The sequence below is a fragment of the Balaenoptera physalus genome (assembly GCF_965194825.1).
Source record: "Balaenoptera physalus genome assembly, chromosome: 13".
In the NCBI taxonomy this organism is placed as follows: domain Eukaryota; kingdom Metazoa; phylum Chordata; class Mammalia; order Artiodactyla; family Balaenopteridae; genus Balaenoptera; species Balaenoptera physalus.
In genome coordinates this window covers 88,653,836-88,673,639 of record NC_138892.1, presented here as the reverse complement: position 1 = coordinate 88,673,639, position 19,804 = coordinate 88,653,836, and the positions used below count along the sequence as shown (strand labels likewise).

Sequence of the window (19,804 nt, the reverse complement as noted above, 5' to 3'; positions counted from 1 at the left end):
GAGTTTGGGATTGACATGTACACACTGCTATATTTAAAATAGATAACCAACAAGGAAAAAAAAAAAGAGAGGAAAAAAAAATGCAAATCCAATCACATCAAACTTTCCATCACTACCACAAGTCTAAGAAAAGTCCAACATTTTTAAACAAGCTTCCAGGGGCCTCCCCAGGCTGGTCCCTGTTAACTGCTTGTTCAACATTCTCTCTGCTATCCCGTATTTCTCACCTTGCAGTTCCTTGACTTCATCGTGCTTTCTCTGGCTTCTGAGCCTTAGAAAATGCTATTCTATGACTTCCAGGGTTTGGGAGTGAGATGGGTTTCCCTGGCTGCCTTTGCTCTTGAGCACTCTGTGAAGTCAAAACTTTGGTAGCGGCCAACACTTTCATAATAATAGTACTTTTTTAGTGACCGTGTTTTCTTCTAGTCTGTTAAGATCTCTCAGGGCAGATCATAACTGTCCTATTCAGTGCAAAATTCCTGGCATTTAGCACAGTGCCTGTCACACAACACAGACTTAATAAAGATGGTTGGATAAATGAAGTTGGTAGTTTCTTTATAATTTAGATTAACAGAAGCCATGGATAAGAGTTTTAAAGTAGTAATATATCAAAGAGCTGAAACGAAGGTTCATCTCAAGTTAAACTAAAATTTGGACAGTAGAAAAAATATATGCTGATTGTCTTGTAATGAGATGGGGTATCTTCCTCTAACCTCTTGAATTTACATGCTGCTCTGCTGGTATGATAAACAGACTGATTTAAAAATCAAATAACAGACTCTAAGAAGTTGTAACAATCCCTGGATTAGTACAGGATGATAACTAAGGGATCTGCTATATTAAATCATAACAATAAAAGTAAAATCCCTCCATCTTTTCTTGGATTACATTTAGAGCTCAAATCAGAGAGCACTAAATGAATAATAATGAATGTATGCCTCTGTGAATGATGGAAGATTGAATCACATTTTAACTAGACTATATTTATAAAGTCCCTTTGGATGACATAATTACAATTCAAACCATACACTAATTAGCAGCAAACATCTATTTAATATTATTTAGTGAGTTTAAAATATACTTTTTATTTTTTTCTAAAAACAAATAAAGAGAAAAGACATTTTACCCAAACACAAGAATGTTAAGGACCTAAGTCAACAAATAAGTTGGTGCTACTTAGAAGCAGAACCAATTTATTTCAGAAATAAATAACCATATTTTACTTTTATGAGAAATAATGACTTAATATACTCCTATACAGAGACACAGCAAGAAATTCTAAAAAGTAGTTTTTCCCACACAGTGATGACATTTTTAATAGCAAATTTACATTGTTTTCTATTTTCGATATTGCTTAGCAACTGCTGATAATCACTTTAAAATTGAGAGATCGCCCCATCAGTTTATACCACAGTTAAATGTACTCAATGAAATAGCTACCAAGAGCCAAAACATTCCCAACCTTTTTATTTTTAGATACAACTCCATTTCGCCTTAGCTTTGCCAGACCAGTGAATACTTCTTTAATTGGATTGATATTTTTGCATTTATATGTTTTTAAATGTTGACCATTGTCTTCTAATATTTTTTTCTCTTCTAAGTTCTTATGCTTTTTTAATGTTCCTGAATGAAGAATGAATTAGGAAAGAAGCCCTAAAAATTCAAAATATAGTAGTTTAAAGATAAAATTTTTTTAATAGGAGGACAATCCATTTTTTAACATTGTTTCATAAGGTATTTTTGGATCTCTCTGTTTAATTAAAGAATTGCGAAACATCGATAGCTCACATTCATCACATCAGTGCAGCACTTCATATGTGCCAGGCTTGGTTCTAACTGCTTTCTATGTATCAATACATTTAATTCTTATAACAATGCTCAAGGTAGGTGTTGTTCTAACCCTTGTTTTACTGATGGGAAACTGAAGCCCAGAGGGGTGAAATCCCATGCTCCATCACAGGGTGACTAAAGGAAGGCGCCTGGGAGTGAACTGGGCCAGTCTGCCTCTAGCGTCCACGTGTGGCTGTGTTATGTCAACCCCATAAAAAACGAATAGTAGTCATTTTTGCATAGCTCAGTAACCAAAGTATTCTTCTCAGACTATGATGTTCTTATATATGCTAGTTTCTAACTTACCAATTATGCACTAGTCTTCTTAAAAATCATTTATAAATTATTAGCTCAGCATTCTGACTATATTAATCCATGAAAATATTACGTAATGCCTCATTTTCACACATCTTGAAGAACGAGAATCACGCGCACACAGCATACAAAAGAAAAAAAGAGTTACACAGTACGGTTGGAGATTACAGTGTGGGGAGAACCGCAAAAGCCGAGGCAGGGGTTACTAATAAATAACTATGGTGACAGCTGTGACTTCCCAATTTTATCCATAAGGGACTCAGGATACCAAAAGTGATTTTAAGCATAGGGTCAAATCCATGTTTTAGAAGGATGATAACAGGGCAAATATTCAATGGGAAACTAAGAAGTTATGTAAAATGCTGTTAGTATTTCTAAGCAATGAAACACTTCACATTGGCCTAAGCTAAAGTATTCATGTGCCGAAAAAAAAAAAAAGATATCATTATAAATATTAGTTTTTGTCATATACTAATCTAACACGACATCTACTAAAATCTGCATTTTTAAATACCACTTAAAATAGCTTATTTCCTGAAAATACCAGTATTTTTTGTAATTTTACCTATAATAAAATCAGCCAGAATTGACCACTAATTTATTGTTACAGTAAGGCTTTGATATATAATACACCAAAAATTTAAGATTGAATATATTTTTCTTGTTCAGTTATAAAAACTAAAATTATAGGTAACATTTTCATAGCAAATTTAATTAGTACGGTAGCATTTTCTGCTGTTAACTATAGAAGTTACCAACAAGTGAACCTTAAAATTAACTCATTCATTCATTCATTCATTCCGTCAGACCATGCCAGGTAAGTACTGCGTGGGTAAAGCTATACTAAGCTCTTTGGGAAGTCTAAGTGAAAAAGAAGGTATGATTACTATCTGAAAGAAAGTTAAAACTTAACTAAGGAAAGTAAATATAGATGCATCTCTTTTAAGAGTAGAAACTAAACATGTTGGTGAAGAACATTTCATTTTCAATGAAATTTCCTTCAGACTACTCTCCTCTACCACTTATTAGGACTAAATAGAACAGGTCATATAATTCACACTTTGTAACACTTGAACTTTGTGGGTATTTTTGGGGGGGGTGGGGGGAAGTACTGGAAGGCTCTAAACTGGAGATCTCAAACTGGAAGTGGATTTTGGAAAGTCTTAAATTACATTAAAAATCTGTGTATAAGTACATTTGTGAGAAGAAGGTCCACAGATTTCATCACAATTTCAAATGGTTCCATGACCCCCAATAGGTTAATAACCACTGGGTCTTTTATCTAAAAATGAAATGAATCTACACCATGTTCTTCCAAGACCAGTAGAAGCAACTTTTCTCTTTTAACTTGCTATATGTTTTTTCCAGGTGTCTTTATGATTCTACTGCAGGATTAGGAATGTAAGGGATAAAAGCATCACCCAAAATGGCTTGTCCTAAAATTGCTAGTAAAATACCTAGCCAGTCTTAAAATTTTCAGTTGCAGAATTCAAGATTTTTACAACTCATTTATTTGACATTTTTGATGTCTAATTTTTAAAATTACTTTGAAACTCCAGGATCATTGCAAATGAAATTTTAAAAAAAATATGTCAATCCAGGCACTAAATAAATAAATAAATAAATAAGTTTCTCTGCTTTTTATGAGAATCCAAATCACGGTATCATTTTTTTACTGTCATAATTTCCTGCAGTGTCAAAAGGTTCCATTTTGAGAATGAGAGGTTTCATCTAGATAGGGTAGTTGTTACTGGCCTTCCAAAATAATCTATGTCTATAGCTAGCGGTATAAGTTAAGTGAGAAGATGGTGAATACATTTTCAGAAACAGCAGAAATTCTGTGATTTCAATTAATCTCTTGTGGAGCACAGTGGGTAGGAATAAATCCAAACTTCCAGGGAATATACCCATAAGTAGTGCAAATAAAATATTTAATCTCAGGGGTCTGCAATTAGTACTCTTTACTGCCAAAAATTAGCACAGTTTGTACAAAAGAAGACATAATGCCACCCCACTCTACTCCTGACTTGGATCAGGGTTAGGAACGATGAGATGAGAAAAACCCTGTTCTCTTGTTTTCAATGATGCTTAGTTGGAACTGTAATCTGAAGACAGTTTTTTACGTGTCATTAACATTTTTTCTAAGTCCACTCTCTCTATTCAAAGACCCCTAATTTAGGACTATCAATCTCAGCCATGAGAAAAACATGACTGCTTTGATAATCCAGGTACTTTTCATTTCTGATGGAGAAAGTAAAACATTCCCAACACACTGACAGTCACAAAAAGTTTTGATCTTTGGAAGAAGACAAAGAATTCCATTCAGCTTCCAGAGAATGAGTGAATAAGAAGGCATTTCATCTTCCCAAACTCCCTTCTCTCCCATTTCTCGAACACAATACACTGGGAAACAAAAGGCAGATTATTAAGTTTTCAAATGAAGCTACTTGTTTCTCTCCGCTCCCTGGATGCCTCAGCCCTCGTCTCCCTGGCCTTGCCTTTCGGCACATCTGGTAACCATGTGTGGTGGTGCTAATGAAGACTTTCCTGAGTGAGTTACAATTAGTTCCGACTGCGTGCAGCTTTCCTGGGCAGGACCAAAGTAAAAGACAGGAATGGGGGTGAGGGGGAGCCAATAGCTCTTTCACTTCACAAACCCGAATTCTCCCCTGCCCCTGGGACTCTCATCACCACCACTCGGAGGAATTTTTGAAAAAAGGTGTAAGCAAATACTTTCAGTTTCCTCCTTCCTTTTCTCCAAAGCAGCATTTTACCCAACTTGATTGAATGCGACAGGCAGGCAACAGTACTTCTGTGATCCTTTGAACAATAGAGAATTGTTAAACAGATGCCTTTTCCCCTTTTGGTCCACGTATTCTACTTACCTAACAGTTTTATCTACTTTAATAGAATAAACTTGTGTGTTTTACTATTTGACGGATTAGAAGGAACTGCGGAAGCAAATGTACCGTATACAATTAGGCTGTCTTGAAAACGCACACTTTTGTTTACTCTATGCCTCTTCCCCCACTTCTCAATCAAGCTCCTAATAGAGCTGTTTTAAGTTTCAACAAGGACCATGTTAACTGCGGGTCTCCACATGAAACAGAATGCTAAACCCCAGCGTCTCCTGACGATGGAAGCTTAAAGTCTCCCAAATCCTGTTTTACATTTCTGTCTGAAATCACGGTTCCTTCTGTCCGATGCTTTTTTTCTGTACCTAGCAAACTATGAGTTCTCAGTAAATACTCTATGACAGCAGTAATAGCCTTTGTGAGAAGATTCTCAGTGACTCTGAGGGTAAAAAACAATTACTTTTGGCAACTTGTACCTATATCTTATCCTAATGTCATCTACTTTTTCATTTCACCAATTCTGCTTTTAGAATATGCAGTTACTCGGTAAATGCTAACCACTGATAACAACCGCAGTTTGCATTTCAGCCTATCGTACACTCTTATATACACATAGTCCGTACACGAACCCCTGTAACCATTAACAGTTACAAATAAATATTTACAAATAAAAACTCAAAATCAGAAATAAAAACTGGCTTTTCTAATGGATCATTAGAAGCTATTACAACGTATAAGGCAAACCAAGTAGCATCCTTAAAACAAAGAAATAAAGCAACAAAGAAACAGCATAGAAGAAAACTATGGAAATATTTTTTCTTTTATCAGAAACCAAAACTAAATGATATCACACCAGGAATAGTGACCATAAAGAAAATGTAATAAATATCTTAGGTCAAAAAAATAAATCACCGTCCTTCAACTCACTGGCCCTTATATATAAATAATTTCTTAATGAAAGAAAGAAAAGCATCTCCCTCACTATGTATAATTGAACATATTTTAACTTTATGCAACTTCAATTTCTACAACTATTTATCCTACGGCTTGTCCCTCATTCGTTAGAAAATATGAACCGTTTCACTATACAGTGCCAAATTCTCAGACTGGAGAAAGTTCTGCCCTGAACTGGCTAGCCGTTTGCTTCTATCTCTAGGTGGCTATCCTTCCAAACTGACCTCTGTCCCTCAGAAATGATCAATTTAAAACAAAAACAAAACTCCTCTGCAGATCTTTTGCAAGTTTTTGTTTGTCTGTTTGTTTGTTTGTTTTCCATACCAGGGAAACCCTAGGGAAAGGAAAAATTACACACACATCTTAAAATCTTTTTTTAAGATTTTTTTAAAAAAGGCTTTAACTGTAGTTATAAAAATATTGAGATTCATCTACATTTCAAAATGCCAACAGAATTCTAAAATACAGAATAAGTTAGTTAGCAACACAAACGCCGTATTAGAGAATGAAGTGTTTTTCACCATTAATTTTTTTCCTTATTTTTAGGAATAGGAAGTTGACTTTACTAGCAATAATGACAGTTAATGGCAACCCAGTGAGTCACTGCCTCCTGGGCCTTAAGGAGGAGTAGGTCCATGTATAAATGATAATTAATGTCATTAAACATTCCAACACTACACTGACTTAACAGCTTTTGGCATTCAAATCCTCAAATGCTTCTACTGTACCTTACACCAAACACCGTGAAGGTACACAGGGTTCATCTGCAAGGTAGCTGGCTGGTGTTGCTCTGGTACTGCCCTTGAGAAGTGAATCACTCTGTAATTTTTATGTTCACCAGCAACCTTTACATGTGGGCATTATGTTTTCATCAAGCTGAATAATAAGCTGTTTGCAAATTGACTACACCATGGCTGCACCCCTATTTTGGTCGACATCGACTCTCAGTCCTTGTGGTTTGCTCTGCAGTCTCATGCTGCTGTGACAAGTCATACTGCTTCTAGATGGGATTCAAATTCATTTTTATAAACTGTAGATTTGGGGATTATGATCATAAGGGCTATATTAGGATCACAGCCCTTCTCTCAATACTTCAGAAAGGCAGTGTGGGAGGAAAAACTGAGGAAAGTAATAAAGTATTCACATACTGGATAACAACTTTAAAAGTTATTTAATATTGGTAAACATCTAAAAGGACCTGATTTCCTGATCATAAAGGATTCTTTTATGGTATGTACAGATGTTTAAATTAGCACACACATTCCATTCTTATCTTTCTTAAATTCAGCAGAATAACTGTAGGTCTTCACAAGGCATGTTATCAATGTAAAAGCAATAAAAAAGTCACCCTCTTGTGAATTACTATTTACAGTATTTCACAAGAATGGCATTCACACCCTCCAAATGAAGGACGTTGCCTTGCGCTCTCCGTCAGTTAGCATTAGTGATGGGGGGAGGGGGAGGGAGAAAATAACAAGCCATTTTTCTATCATTTGAACTCTCTTTGACCCTTGCAAGCTATTCAAGTATGCACTTAAGACAATTCCAATAAATAACATATATACACATACATAGAGCAGATATATAGATAGTAAAAGAGTGAACCCTGATAAAGTGGATAGGCTGAATACCTAGAAATGAACCATCCTGAAGTCTGTTTCTTGGCATTGTCATTGATGGTACAAGAGGAACTCCCATTTATGGATGGTAACGATATTTCATGACATTAATCAATAATTCTGTGAATTGGGATAGAAACTTGCTGTGAGTCAACTACAGCTAAAAGAGCTAAGTGACTTAAAAAAAAGAGAGAGCCACCTTATCCCCATGTTGACTTAAAATTTTTCCATATATGATCATAGTTATTATACTGGGGGAGCGTCAAGGAGGCTGGCAAATAAAAAAGGCAGTGAGACATATACGATGAAATATATCATTAAGTGATATTCAGCTTAAAAAGTTCAAAATATTCCAGGCAAACATATTTCTATTCCAAAGTTAAATATAAAATTTTACGAAAAGATGTTACAGCTCATGAATGTGCACTTATACATATCTATAGTTACAAGAATTATTTGTTCACTTTCATTCAAATATTTCCTCAAAATAGAGACTAATTGGTGTCTGTCTAGTAGTTTCCAACACTACTTCTCCACTTTAGTGGCATTACGTGCTATAGTTTTAAATGTACATTTAACGCTAGTATTACTAGGTCTACTGCAAATTGTTACACCGAACGGTGATAAAAGTAGTAGCCCAAACCTGACAGTTAAATGTATAAAGAATCATGCATGATGCTGTAAATACTTTTAGGATGCTTTCTGAAGCTACTCATTCCCCCTTCCCTAAAAAGAGATCCAAAGGAGAAAAGAGTAGAAATGGAGATTTAAAATATGACAAAACTATTCTGTATATTTTCTTTACGTTTAGAGAGCTTTAATCATATAGTTTCTAAAAGCAAAAATAAAACCCTACCAAAATTAATAGAGGAAGATAGAGATAACTGAGGCACCAAATAAACCTTTCTTTCATCCAGAAACCATGTGGATGTGGAGGTTTCTTCAGAGCAAAACATGTGCCTTGAGTTCCCAGGAAGCTCTGTCAGTGGCAGGGACATGGAATTCAGTGGTCCTGAATATCCATCGCACCCAGGATTTCCTGTTACCTTCTGGAGCTGTGACAATACCAACTCTAGAAACCAAGGGTCAAGAGGGAATCACTCTGCTGTGATTCCCAGTGACCCAGAGAGCAGGATTTCACCACAGTCCCGTGCCATGTGACTAGGTTTGCGTAGTTGAAGTGTCAGCTCCAAAAATCCTAAGGAGGGCTCTTCCTTTTGTGAAACAAATTAATTACACAACCAAATATTGCCACATTCTTGAGGCCTATTGACATAATGGGAACTTCAACCGCCTCTTTGCTTTGTATTTTTGCAAAGGAGTAAAAAGAGATCCAGGTAAAGCCCAATATAATTCAAGTAAAGGAAGATTTAAAAAGAAGATGTTTTTATCTGCTACCCATGGCGGGAAATTACATATTTTAGATTTGAAGCCCAATCAAAAATAATTCAATATTGTACTATTCACTCTTGAGTGGTATGTGATAGAAAATGAATGGAAATCAGTTGGCCTGCTATTTCTGATTCTTCTTTCTAAGCTGTAATACTTTCATCAATATTTACAAGGCCTCAGTCCTGTTTACAGATGTGTATCACATCAGCCTCAACTAAGTTGCAGAGTTCCCTATGATTTCTATGTGGACATCCTAATTAAAAATTAGAAATTGTTATTCTCACAATTATCACTGCTTTTTAAAACTAGTTTACTTATTACATTTTCTTCTGATTCCTAGCATCAACGAAAGAAAAAAAAAAGAAAAAAAAAACCCCAAAACCTGTATTTATTGCATAGTCTATCTAATCACAGTTTTATTAGGAAAGAGAATTCTGGAGCTCGACCCCTTTCCCATATCCTTGGCAGGATAAAATGTCATTTCTAATGGTAAATATTAAAGTCAAAAAATGTGAGCAATCATGGAAACTGTGAGTTTTCCCAACACATATGAGTCACTTATATCCCCAGAAGTAATGAAGCCTTCCGAAAAAACACAGAGATTCAAAAAGAGATGATGATTTGATGTTTTTTTCCTGTGTGTAAGTAAGATCGGCTATGACTAAATAATTTCTCAATTGCTAGACTAAAACAAGCCAAAACAAATAGCTTTTAAAACTTTAAAGTATATTGTGTAGTGGTGACTGTTCAAGGTCTCGCTCAAGTCAACACTGGATAGATAATATGGAGATGAGTTAGATGCAGAGGGCTACTCTTAAGTTCATTGATTATAGAAACAAAAAACTCTGTAACATTGTTCTAACCATAAAAGTCAATTGAAATATGCTCACTTGTATGTTAAATCTGATATGGTTCATATTTAATAATAAAAGGCAAAACATATACACTTAAGGTAGTTAAAGCTCAAGTGGCTGCAAAAATGGTAAAATATTTTTTGAGGTATAATGATGACAGAACAATCTCAGCATTTCTATATCAGTAAAAATTTTATCCAAATCCTACAACATATACATATTAATTTCCCCTACTCCTTTGAAATCTCTCAGATGTTTTCTAATACAGAAATATAAGGAGAATAATGTATTAAACATACTGAATTAAAAACTTAACCAAGGAAAAGCTATTCATTTAATCAAGAAACTTTTATCAATCACCTATTGTGTCCAGTCGGAAGTGGCTCAGTCCTGTAGGAAGCCAAACTATGCAGATATAGAAGTGAACACTTATTTCCTAACTTTGCTGATTTTAATCTTATTATGGAAACCAGGTATACATATCAACTTTTTAAAAATAAAAATTAAATTCATGCCGATGTGCTCAGACAGGCTCGTCCTGGTTCAATTATGTTAGCATTATTTTCCCAGGAAGATGGGACACGATTTCTGTGTCATGTATGTATGAAACCTAGGACTGTGGTGAATATACAGTGGTGTTCAATACAGAATTTTGGAAATATTTTGAGATAAATTCAAAGGACCAGCATGTAGAAAAAAAATTTACTTCTAAATATTATTTCTTTAGCAGTTAGACAAATGAACAGAAATTAGAGTTGAGAATACCCAGAGTCCTAACTTTCTCACTGTGTGACCAGGAACACATTACTTTACAACTCTGAGTTTTCACTTTCTAAACTGTAAAATGGTTTGTGATGAAATTTAGTCAAGTAAAAATGGTCACAAATCTACCACACATAAATCCCTAGTAAATACTTGCTCATGGTAGGAAGCAAATAATTGTAGCAATATTGCTATTACACTGTCACAAGACATTATGCACTTTAATTGCTCATAATCTGCATGAATTTTCTCTGATAATTGAAAAATGTAAATGTTTTTGATGTTTCCCTACAAATATTAAATATTTACTTGAGCTATATGTCTGCAATGCTTATTAAAAATTCCTTTAACTGTTTGGATTACCTTGTGATTGGGGGAAAAACCTTTATAAAGAACCCCAAGCATATTTTAATTAAGTATAACTAAATTAAAGAATATTCCCTCTCATCAGTAATCAAAATATACTACTATTTCTGAAACTAGAAAATCTGGACATCTAGGAAAACTTTGTTTTCTAAAAAGGGGACCAGAGACACCAGAGCTGAACAATCTCAAAGATCAGTTTTGATGGTCCTGGGGGATCAGTAAGGGGGCTTCCTCTGCCTTCTGAATCCTATAGAAGACCTTTGTTTGTCATAAGCCTCACTGAATACTTGTAAACTGAGTGAAACTTATCTTAGATATGTGTACACCTTTGGTCCCTCTATTATAAACATTAAACATGTTTGTCAAGATGAGGATACAGAAATTACAAGTTCCACAGAACTGCTTACTAGTGATACCATGTGCAAGAAAAATGACAAATTCTTGGATTGAGAAGGCAGAGAGAGGAATCAATCTGGGGCTTAACAAATACTGTCAGTTATAAAATGAATCTTATGAGGACATTGAAGTATTTGGAGTTCTTTTCATTAAAGACTGTATCTATATAAAATAGAATACCATAACCACATATGTTAAAGTCCTTAAACCATTCATTTTATCTCTTTATCAAAGTTGGGCTCCTCTTCTGAATTTATAACTGCAAGAAAAAATAAAAATCATTTCCAAACCGTTCACATGAGGGGAGCTGAATGGTGAACAAAATATTGAAAGAGCCTTATAAAAATTAAAACACAGGTGGAACAAAAAATTTCTCCCCAAGCTCAAGAAACATCAAAATGCCTAAGTGAAACTTAGATAACAGCATTAGATAACAATTTCTGTATCTGGCTATAAAGAAATAATCAGGAATTTTTAAAAATACCACCTCTAAATTTGAGAATGTTCTTGTGATAAGTAGCAAACTAATAAATTTGGGTGAGACTTGCCTTATTTAATATATTGGTTAATAATAAGTTGTAATTGGGTTGTTTTAAACTGCATTTAAAAATGAACATTAAGTACACATTAAATAATACTAAGTCCTTTTGTAAAAGCCCCAAATCAATCATTAAAGTTGTTTGTTTGTGCATCTACCATGCACAAGACAAAGTACTGAGCACTTTACCTGTATTTTACAGTGATTAACCAAAACACTACATTTAACACTCTTTAATATGTCTTCAAATGTTACCAAAAAGTTAATGTAGAACTAGATAAACATTAGATTTTTATTACAAAAATAAAGGATTAAAGACATGCATATAAACAAAGAATACAAGTTTTAGGAAGCCTTGGTATTGTTGGTTCTAATAATTATGCATTAATTTTTGCATAATAATATCAGTATGTACCTTTAAAGTATCATGTATACAAGGCAGTAATAAAGCAGTTAAAATTGATAAAACAAGTTGTATAATTTTTATCCTAACCTGGAATCTCATCTTGAATATTGCCCAATAATAGAATCTAGAGATCAATAATATGTCAAGTGTGCTATACCAACAAAATACAGAAATATTTCTTCCTGACCAAGCTATTGATCTGTTCTGAAGTGTGATTGACTGGAATCTCTTAAAGTTTCGAGATAATGTAATTACAATATTCTCCATATTCATAAAAATGATTGACCCTTTTTTAAAAACACTTACTGTGCCCTTTGCTTCAGTGATAGCAGCAATGAATTCTACAATTTTAGTTTTATGTTGCATTAAATATATTTCCTATTAACTGTTTGGATCATGATACCTGATTTCATGGGTGTTTCCTCATGAGGAAAGGTAAAGAAATCCACCAATAGATATGAATTTTCATTATCATTTTCAGTCCATACAGAGAATAGTTTTTGAGTTTCATCTTTTACTCATGGTTACAATACAGTCAGTATTGGTGTTAGTCATTCCTTGCTTCTCAATGATTTCATTTTTCTGCTTTTGTGAATCACACAGAACCTTCAGCATACATGTTTCTCCAAGAATATGTTAGTTTAATTGTCATATCTTAAATATGAATATTAGTAGAGGCGAGACGGGAACAGATAGCCCAAGTTGGGGCATATAAAAATAATTGATATTATTCCCCACCAAAGCCTAAGCCGACCTTAGGTTCACACTGTGTTGCAAACTACCTAAAGAAGAGATGAATTGTCTCCACAGACTTTCTGGTTCATAAATTTCCTGTAGAAAGGAAGTACTTGTTTTTGTTTAAAGGAAACATCCTGGGTTAGATTAAGCAAAAGTCCCTTTTTCTGTCAACAGAAGACAAAGCAGAGAGGTAAAAAGGTCAATAAATATCGGAAAGCAAAAGACTAGCCAGTATTTATGGCGTACCTGTATGTGCAAGTATTAAGGACACCAAGAAACAAAATATCTGAATGTCTGAATTAATTTTCTCATTTTGTTAAAATATTTTGTATTTTGTGTAGGCATCATATACGAACAGGATAATAAACATAAGATAGATATAAAGGCCTACCTTTTAAAATAAAGTTCAACTTCTATTAAAGGCATCTTTCTAATTCAAATTCAAGCATGACAGAGCTGGAGCAATTTTCTCCACCCACATATGTCCAATTGGTCTGATACAGTTTTCTTCCTGAATTTCTCCAAGGGTTAAGGCAAGTGTCCACCAAATCTATTATGGGGCATCTCTGTGTTTTATATACCCTAACAATGCACAAGTTTCCTCATACAAGCATGCAGTGCCCGAGCAAAACCTTTCCTCATCTGCCTGAGTTTTCTTCTCTGAGGATATGGAAATTTTTATGGAATTACTCCCAAAAATATAAATGCGAGCTATAGTTACCTCTTGAACTGGGACTATTTTATTATTTCTTAGAAAGGGGGAGGGAAATTAAGATTATTTTATTTTCCTGAGTCTTTTCCACTAGTAATAGTAACAGAATAAATTTAATTATAAAATACTTAAAGTAAAAGGGTCCATCACTTATGGTCATTTTCAATTTGACCTTAAAACAAAGCATGTACATGCTTCATATAATTAGGGTGAGGATTAAATTAAACAACCCATGCTAAAAACATAGAAGCAGGTGTTACTAGGCCTTCTATAGTAAATATTCAAATAAATTATCTATTATATTATTACGGTTATTATTTTATAAAAGGAATAATCATTGCCTTTAATAGTACAATTTGTCTTGAACCATCCATGATTTGCATAATACTACACATATAAAGGTTGTGTGCATGCCTCTGATTTATGTGTGTATGCAAAATGTATTCATCCATTCATGTAACAGTCATATACTGAGTAACTTCTAAATTCCAGACACTACAACAGGCAGTGGAACACAAAGATGAAGAATACAATACCCCACTCAGGAAGCTTAGTTTAGCAGGTAAGTATAATACTGCTGCATCTAAGTATAATATAACATGTTATGTGCCACAAGAGAACTATGCACAGTGTATATTTCGAGCCAAAACACTGCTACTTTTTCTAGTCTAGGAGGTGCAAGGAGGATTACAGAAGACTACAAATTAAGTTTTAGAAACATCCTCACAATGAGGCATGCTTTTTCTGAAGTATGCATGTCCACTGTCATTTTGGCACTACGTGGGCAGAGTCTTTTGGTGCACAGTCTTAAGGAATGCTTTCATCTCCATGCGATAGTTTCTAAATGTTTGATTCAAAAGGTTAAATGATATTACATCCTAAAAAAATTCCTATCTCCAAATATAAACTAGTATTCATCTTTAAGAATTTTGCTGTCTTCATAAAGATTCCTTATACAGTATACCCTGTACCAGATTGGATCTAAAATGCATCCTGGATTGATTCTGTGTCAGCAGGAGACTGTTCCGTCACCCACCAGAGTGCCTAACATGTAGTAAACACTCAATAATGAGCATTTGTTGATGGGACAAATGAATGCACGAACTCTCAGTCCCTTACCATCTTGGAAGAGCTTCGGACAAAAGTGAAATACTCAGCGTTGTTAATGAATGTAGCATGCTCTCACTATTTTTTACATTTCTTTTCGGTCTGACACGAGCATTCAGACGTGAGCATTGTACTACTGAAACAAAGAGCGGACTTCAAAAGCATCTGAGCAGGGCTTGCAAACAACTAAGATTAGTAAAATGTCATGCTAGTAGGATACGGCTATGTATTCAGCAAAGTGTAATAATTAAGGGAGTGGACTCTGGACCCCCAGGACTGGGGTTCAGATCAAGGTTCTATCGCTCATGAGCCATGTGACTAAGTAAGTCACTTTGCCTCTCAGTGCCTCAGGCATCTCAATTATAAAATAAGAGTAAAACGGGTGCCTCCTCTTAGTGCTGTTTCAAGGATTAGAGGGATTAAATATTTGAAATAACTTTAAACAGCACCGGTCGCTAGCAGCCACTCTATCGGCGCTTGTTTAGTAAATCTGCAGTCATTCAGAAAGCAAAGTTCTTAGAGATGGGAAGAGTGATCATCTCTACGTCAGTCTGCTGAGTACAGGAACACCTTCCCATGGCTATTTGCGTATTTAATAGGCAGCTCACCGTGACTCAGAGATCGATGTTTGTCTTTCATTCTAAAGCTGTCTTAGTCAAAAGTGGCAGCTCCACAGGTGTGTTTCAAAGTTTATGAAACTCCCTGGAATCCCTCACATGTCTCAGTCTTGTCCTTAGGACTCTCTACTCAAGCAATTCAAATAAGTCGTTCCGGTGGCCAGGAGTTGCCCAGATTCCCCTCTGTTTTATGTGTCTTGGTTTATTCCGTAGCTCTTCTGCGTCTCCTGTCACTCTGGCTGGTTTGGGTTTTGTTGTCTGTATTCAAAGGAGGCCTGTGGTGGTGTCTATCCCCAGCGTCTGTGTTTCGAGTTGCACGGTTTGCCCCCTCTGTCTCTCATCATTGCTTTTGGCTCAGTCCCTTGACAGGAAATGAGAGATTTATTTTATCTGGCTTGAACTACATTGTTCCTTCCTGACTACTGGTGTTACTTCACTCTAAATAACATGACTTTGTGCTCACAGTCTGCCCAAGGTCAAAGCCTGAGGGTAATAGACACATTTAAGAGCAGGGGAGGAGAGTATAATCAGAAGGAAGGAGTGTGCAAGGAGAGAATGTTTTAAAAAAGCAGTGATGCAAAAGTTAAACTTGCAGCAGGTCTAAATTTTCTGGCAATCTTGAAACAGAATCTGTTCTGAAGAGCTGAAAGGGGAACTCCCCTGGACCCCCCCCCCAACCCCTTTCAGATGTTATCAATTTAAAATGATACTATGAAATCTAGGCTTGAAATTCAAATTTCCTTTTAAAAGAAAGCATGAGTTGTCCCTGAGAAGAGTTTACAAAAGCTTATTAATATCTGTGATATCATCATTGTAGTGTGTTTTTAATAATATAAATTGGAATAATTATTGGAGTTCAAATATTCCTCCTTGGTTTGACACAAAAAATATAGGCAATATGTGATAACACATATAATTAATAAAGTCAAATTTATTATTTTATTTTTTAATTTAATTTTATTATTTTTTTAACATCTTTATTGCAGTATAATTGCTTTACAATGTTGTGTTAGTTTCTTCTGTACAACAAAGTGAATCAGCTATATGTATACATACATCCCCGTATCCCCTCCGTCTTGCGTCTCCCTCCCACCCTACCTATCCCACGCTCACAGAGCACCTACAGGGATCAGGGAGCTGATCTCCCTGTGCTATGCAGCTGCTTCCCACTAAAATTTATTATTTTAAAACATTACACTTAATGATACCTAAATTTGGAACTTGAAACCATAAAAAAGGGTTTAAAAATGTGTCCCAGTATAAGTATAAGCAAGAATATATCTGAGCCACATCTCCTAGCCTAGCCCTTTTACATTTTTCCTTTCCTTCCTCTCCCCGTCCCCCTTTGGAAGTGTGAATAAAACTTTTTTGGTTTCTTCAAATACCTCTAGAGTTTCAAGGGGTCAGTAGGATGACCACCCAAAGACTGGTGAAAGGAAACATCTCAGTTTCACTGGTCACACCATTTATGCCCAGCTGAACCTCTCTGGGATAGTTTAAAAGATCGGGGGACATGGGGCAAACCTGCTAACCTAGATAAATATTTTCCTGTTCTTTTAACAGATTGTGCTAGTTAATAATACTTTGGCCTCAGGAAAATGGATTTAGTGGAAATGGATTTAAATGAAGCAAAAAGGATTTAGGTTACAAGTAAGGCCAGATTCTGCATGCAGAAAATCATCTCACATGGGTAGTCCGTTCTTGGGAAAGATGATGAAATCCCCTTTGCTCATGATCTTTCAACACTCATATCGTTCTGTGTGCCGTAAGCATGGTTTTGCCGAAGTCAAGAAGACAGCCCTAAAGAGATCTTCAAGACTTTAAATGTTTATGACTTATAATACCTCCTTCAGGAAGCCCTTCTCATCTCTATGGAACTAAGTGCACATCCCAATACTGGGTCAGCCAAGCGCCCAGTGGCTGCAAATCATAAATGATTTGAAAGGTCTTTATGGAAAGGTCTCACTTTGAAACTCTAACTAGAAATTATTCCTCAGTAGGCCTTACACTTACCCAATGTTATATGTCAAATATATTTCAGTAAAAAGACAGAAAAATTCCTCAGAATCATACTTCCTTCTCATTTCAATTTCTTATGAGATGGGCTACATGTGGAATAAGCTTCCCCCCAATACTAAAATGCCGTAGACACACCTGCACAAGAATTGCAATAAAGTCTCATTTTTTAACACTACGTTCTTAAAAGTTACAGCAAACAGTGTTTTGTATACACTCTTTTTACTGTTTTCTGATTATTAAATTCTAAATATAATCCTGAAGAGTAAACATAAAAATGTGATTCCTTCCTCCAAGGACCCTATAAATCAGCCAAGAAGACCCTCACCTGAACACCTAAATTATCCCCAAAAGCTTTTCCTTAAGTCTGTTCCTACAGCTCAGGAACTCAAAAGCAAAAAGTAAGAATAAAAAAACCAAACAAAAAAAACCCCAACATTTATTGGAAAGTTGCCATGTAATCAGCACTGTGCTAGCTGCTTTCTATACATCATCACGTTCCACGCACACAAACTCCAGGCAAAACGTGTTATTATCCTTATTTCATAGATGATGGAATGAAATTTAAGAGAGATTAAGAAATATGCCCAAGATCATAGAGTTGTGAGTGGTGAGATTGCGATTCAATTCTAGATTTGTCTAATTGTAAAACCCGTGTCCATTCACTATTCTGAAATAGAAATTAAAACGTTATAGATTACAGACTTTCAGTGTGTCTACAGTCTATGTCCCTGGCCTACAAGGAATAAGGTGTTCCAAACAAAAACAGTCCTCGTGCTCTTTAGAAGTTTAAAAATATAGTTACCAACTGACCCAGCAATTCCACTACTAGCTATATGTGCCCAAGAAAAATAAAATATACTCACCCAGAAACTTGTACCCAAATGTACATAGCCACATTTCCACAAAAAGTAGACACAACCCTGATGTCCATCAACTGATAAATGGATAAATAAAATGTGGTATATCCATACAAAGGAATATTATTTGGCAGTATAAAATAAGATGAAGTATTGACACACAACATGGGTGAACCTTGACAACATTATGCTAATTGAAAGAAGCCAGTCACAAAAGACCACACATTATATGATTCCATTTAAGTTAAATGTCCAGAATAGGCAACTCTACAGAGACAGAAAGTAAATTAGTGGTTGCCTGTGGCTGTGGAGTTTGGGAAACAAATGAGGAATGGCTGTTAATAAATTTGGAATCTCTTTCTGGGGTGATGAAAATGTTCTAAAATTGATTATGATGATGTTTGCATCATCATAACTCTGTGAATACACTAAAAGTAATTGAATTGTATGCTTTAAACGGGTGAATTAATATGTAAGTATATCTTAATAAAGCTCCCACTAAAAAAGAAAAAAAAAGTTATGTAAAAACTTTGCATCCATATCATCAGGACGAAATGGCCAGTATACTTCCTCCAGAGAATAGAAACTACTAAGCAAATCTAGCTACCCCAACAGGGAAGAAGAGCGGGTTATCTTCTATCATTTTCCATCAATATCAGGAAAGTTTTTGTCTGCTAGATCCAGGTGGACTTCTGAATCAATGAAAGAGTTGAAAAGATATCCCTCTCTGGCCAAGTATGCTTTGAGACCAAAGCTTGTTGAAAACTTAGAACCACAAACTAGTAGTTTGTTTACCCAATGCTAAACCGCTTGTTTGACATTTTTCATCTAAACTGACCAGTGATTTGAGTATTGTGTAGGCAACCACAAAGAACAACTGAAACAGTGGGAAAATATTATTTTAAAACTACTTACTGTTTTATTAACATTTAGAGAGTTGGATTCCCTGCTTCTACCCCGATTCAGTTCTTCGTGTTTCAATGGCAAATTTGTCAATATAATTTTTTAGTCCTGCGGCCCATCATTAGATGACAGGAAAACATCATGTTATGGCAAAGAATCAGTAGGTAGTAATCAAATGTCCCATGATGTTGACATTTCCCAACCCTCCACAGATTTTTTTTTTTAGAGAGAATCCTAGAAGTAGCCATGCACAGAAGAGCAGGTTTGTAAAGGACCAGCTCTCTGGAGATAATGATACATTTTATCATGATAATCTTCAGATGTTTATACCTTAAAAGTTATTCAGTTGAAGTTGCTTTCAAATTAAACACCATTGCTACAGTGTTTCTGTTGTGATTGTAGGAGGGAAGTGGAGCCAGTGCAATTTGTCCATGTTTTACAAATCACCATCTGGCAGGGATATGGCAACATGTGAAATCTTCACAGGACTCTTGTTTTTCTACTATCTGCTGGATAACTAAGGAGATCACCAGACTGCTGGGATGCCTGCCAGATGGTAAGCAG

At 35.3% G+C, this 19,804-nt stretch overlaps 1 protein-coding gene and 1 long non-coding RNA gene across 2 annotated transcripts in view; one reads left to right on the top strand and one right to left on the bottom strand.

Annotated features, from left to right (window-relative positions):
• SOX5 (SRY-box transcription factor 5) overlaps positions 1–19,804 on the bottom strand; it is a 990,465-nt gene that overhangs the window by 467,926 nt on the left and 502,735 nt on the right. The window lies entirely within an intron of this gene.
• Positions 1–19,804, top strand: part of LOC309640715 — a 93,541-nt gene that overhangs the window by 17,180 nt on the left and 56,557 nt on the right. The window contains exon 1 of the long non-coding RNA XR_014252347.1: positions 1–19,804. This exon is cut by the window's left edge and continues 17,180 nt beyond it. This is a non-coding gene — a long non-coding RNA (uncharacterized lncRNA).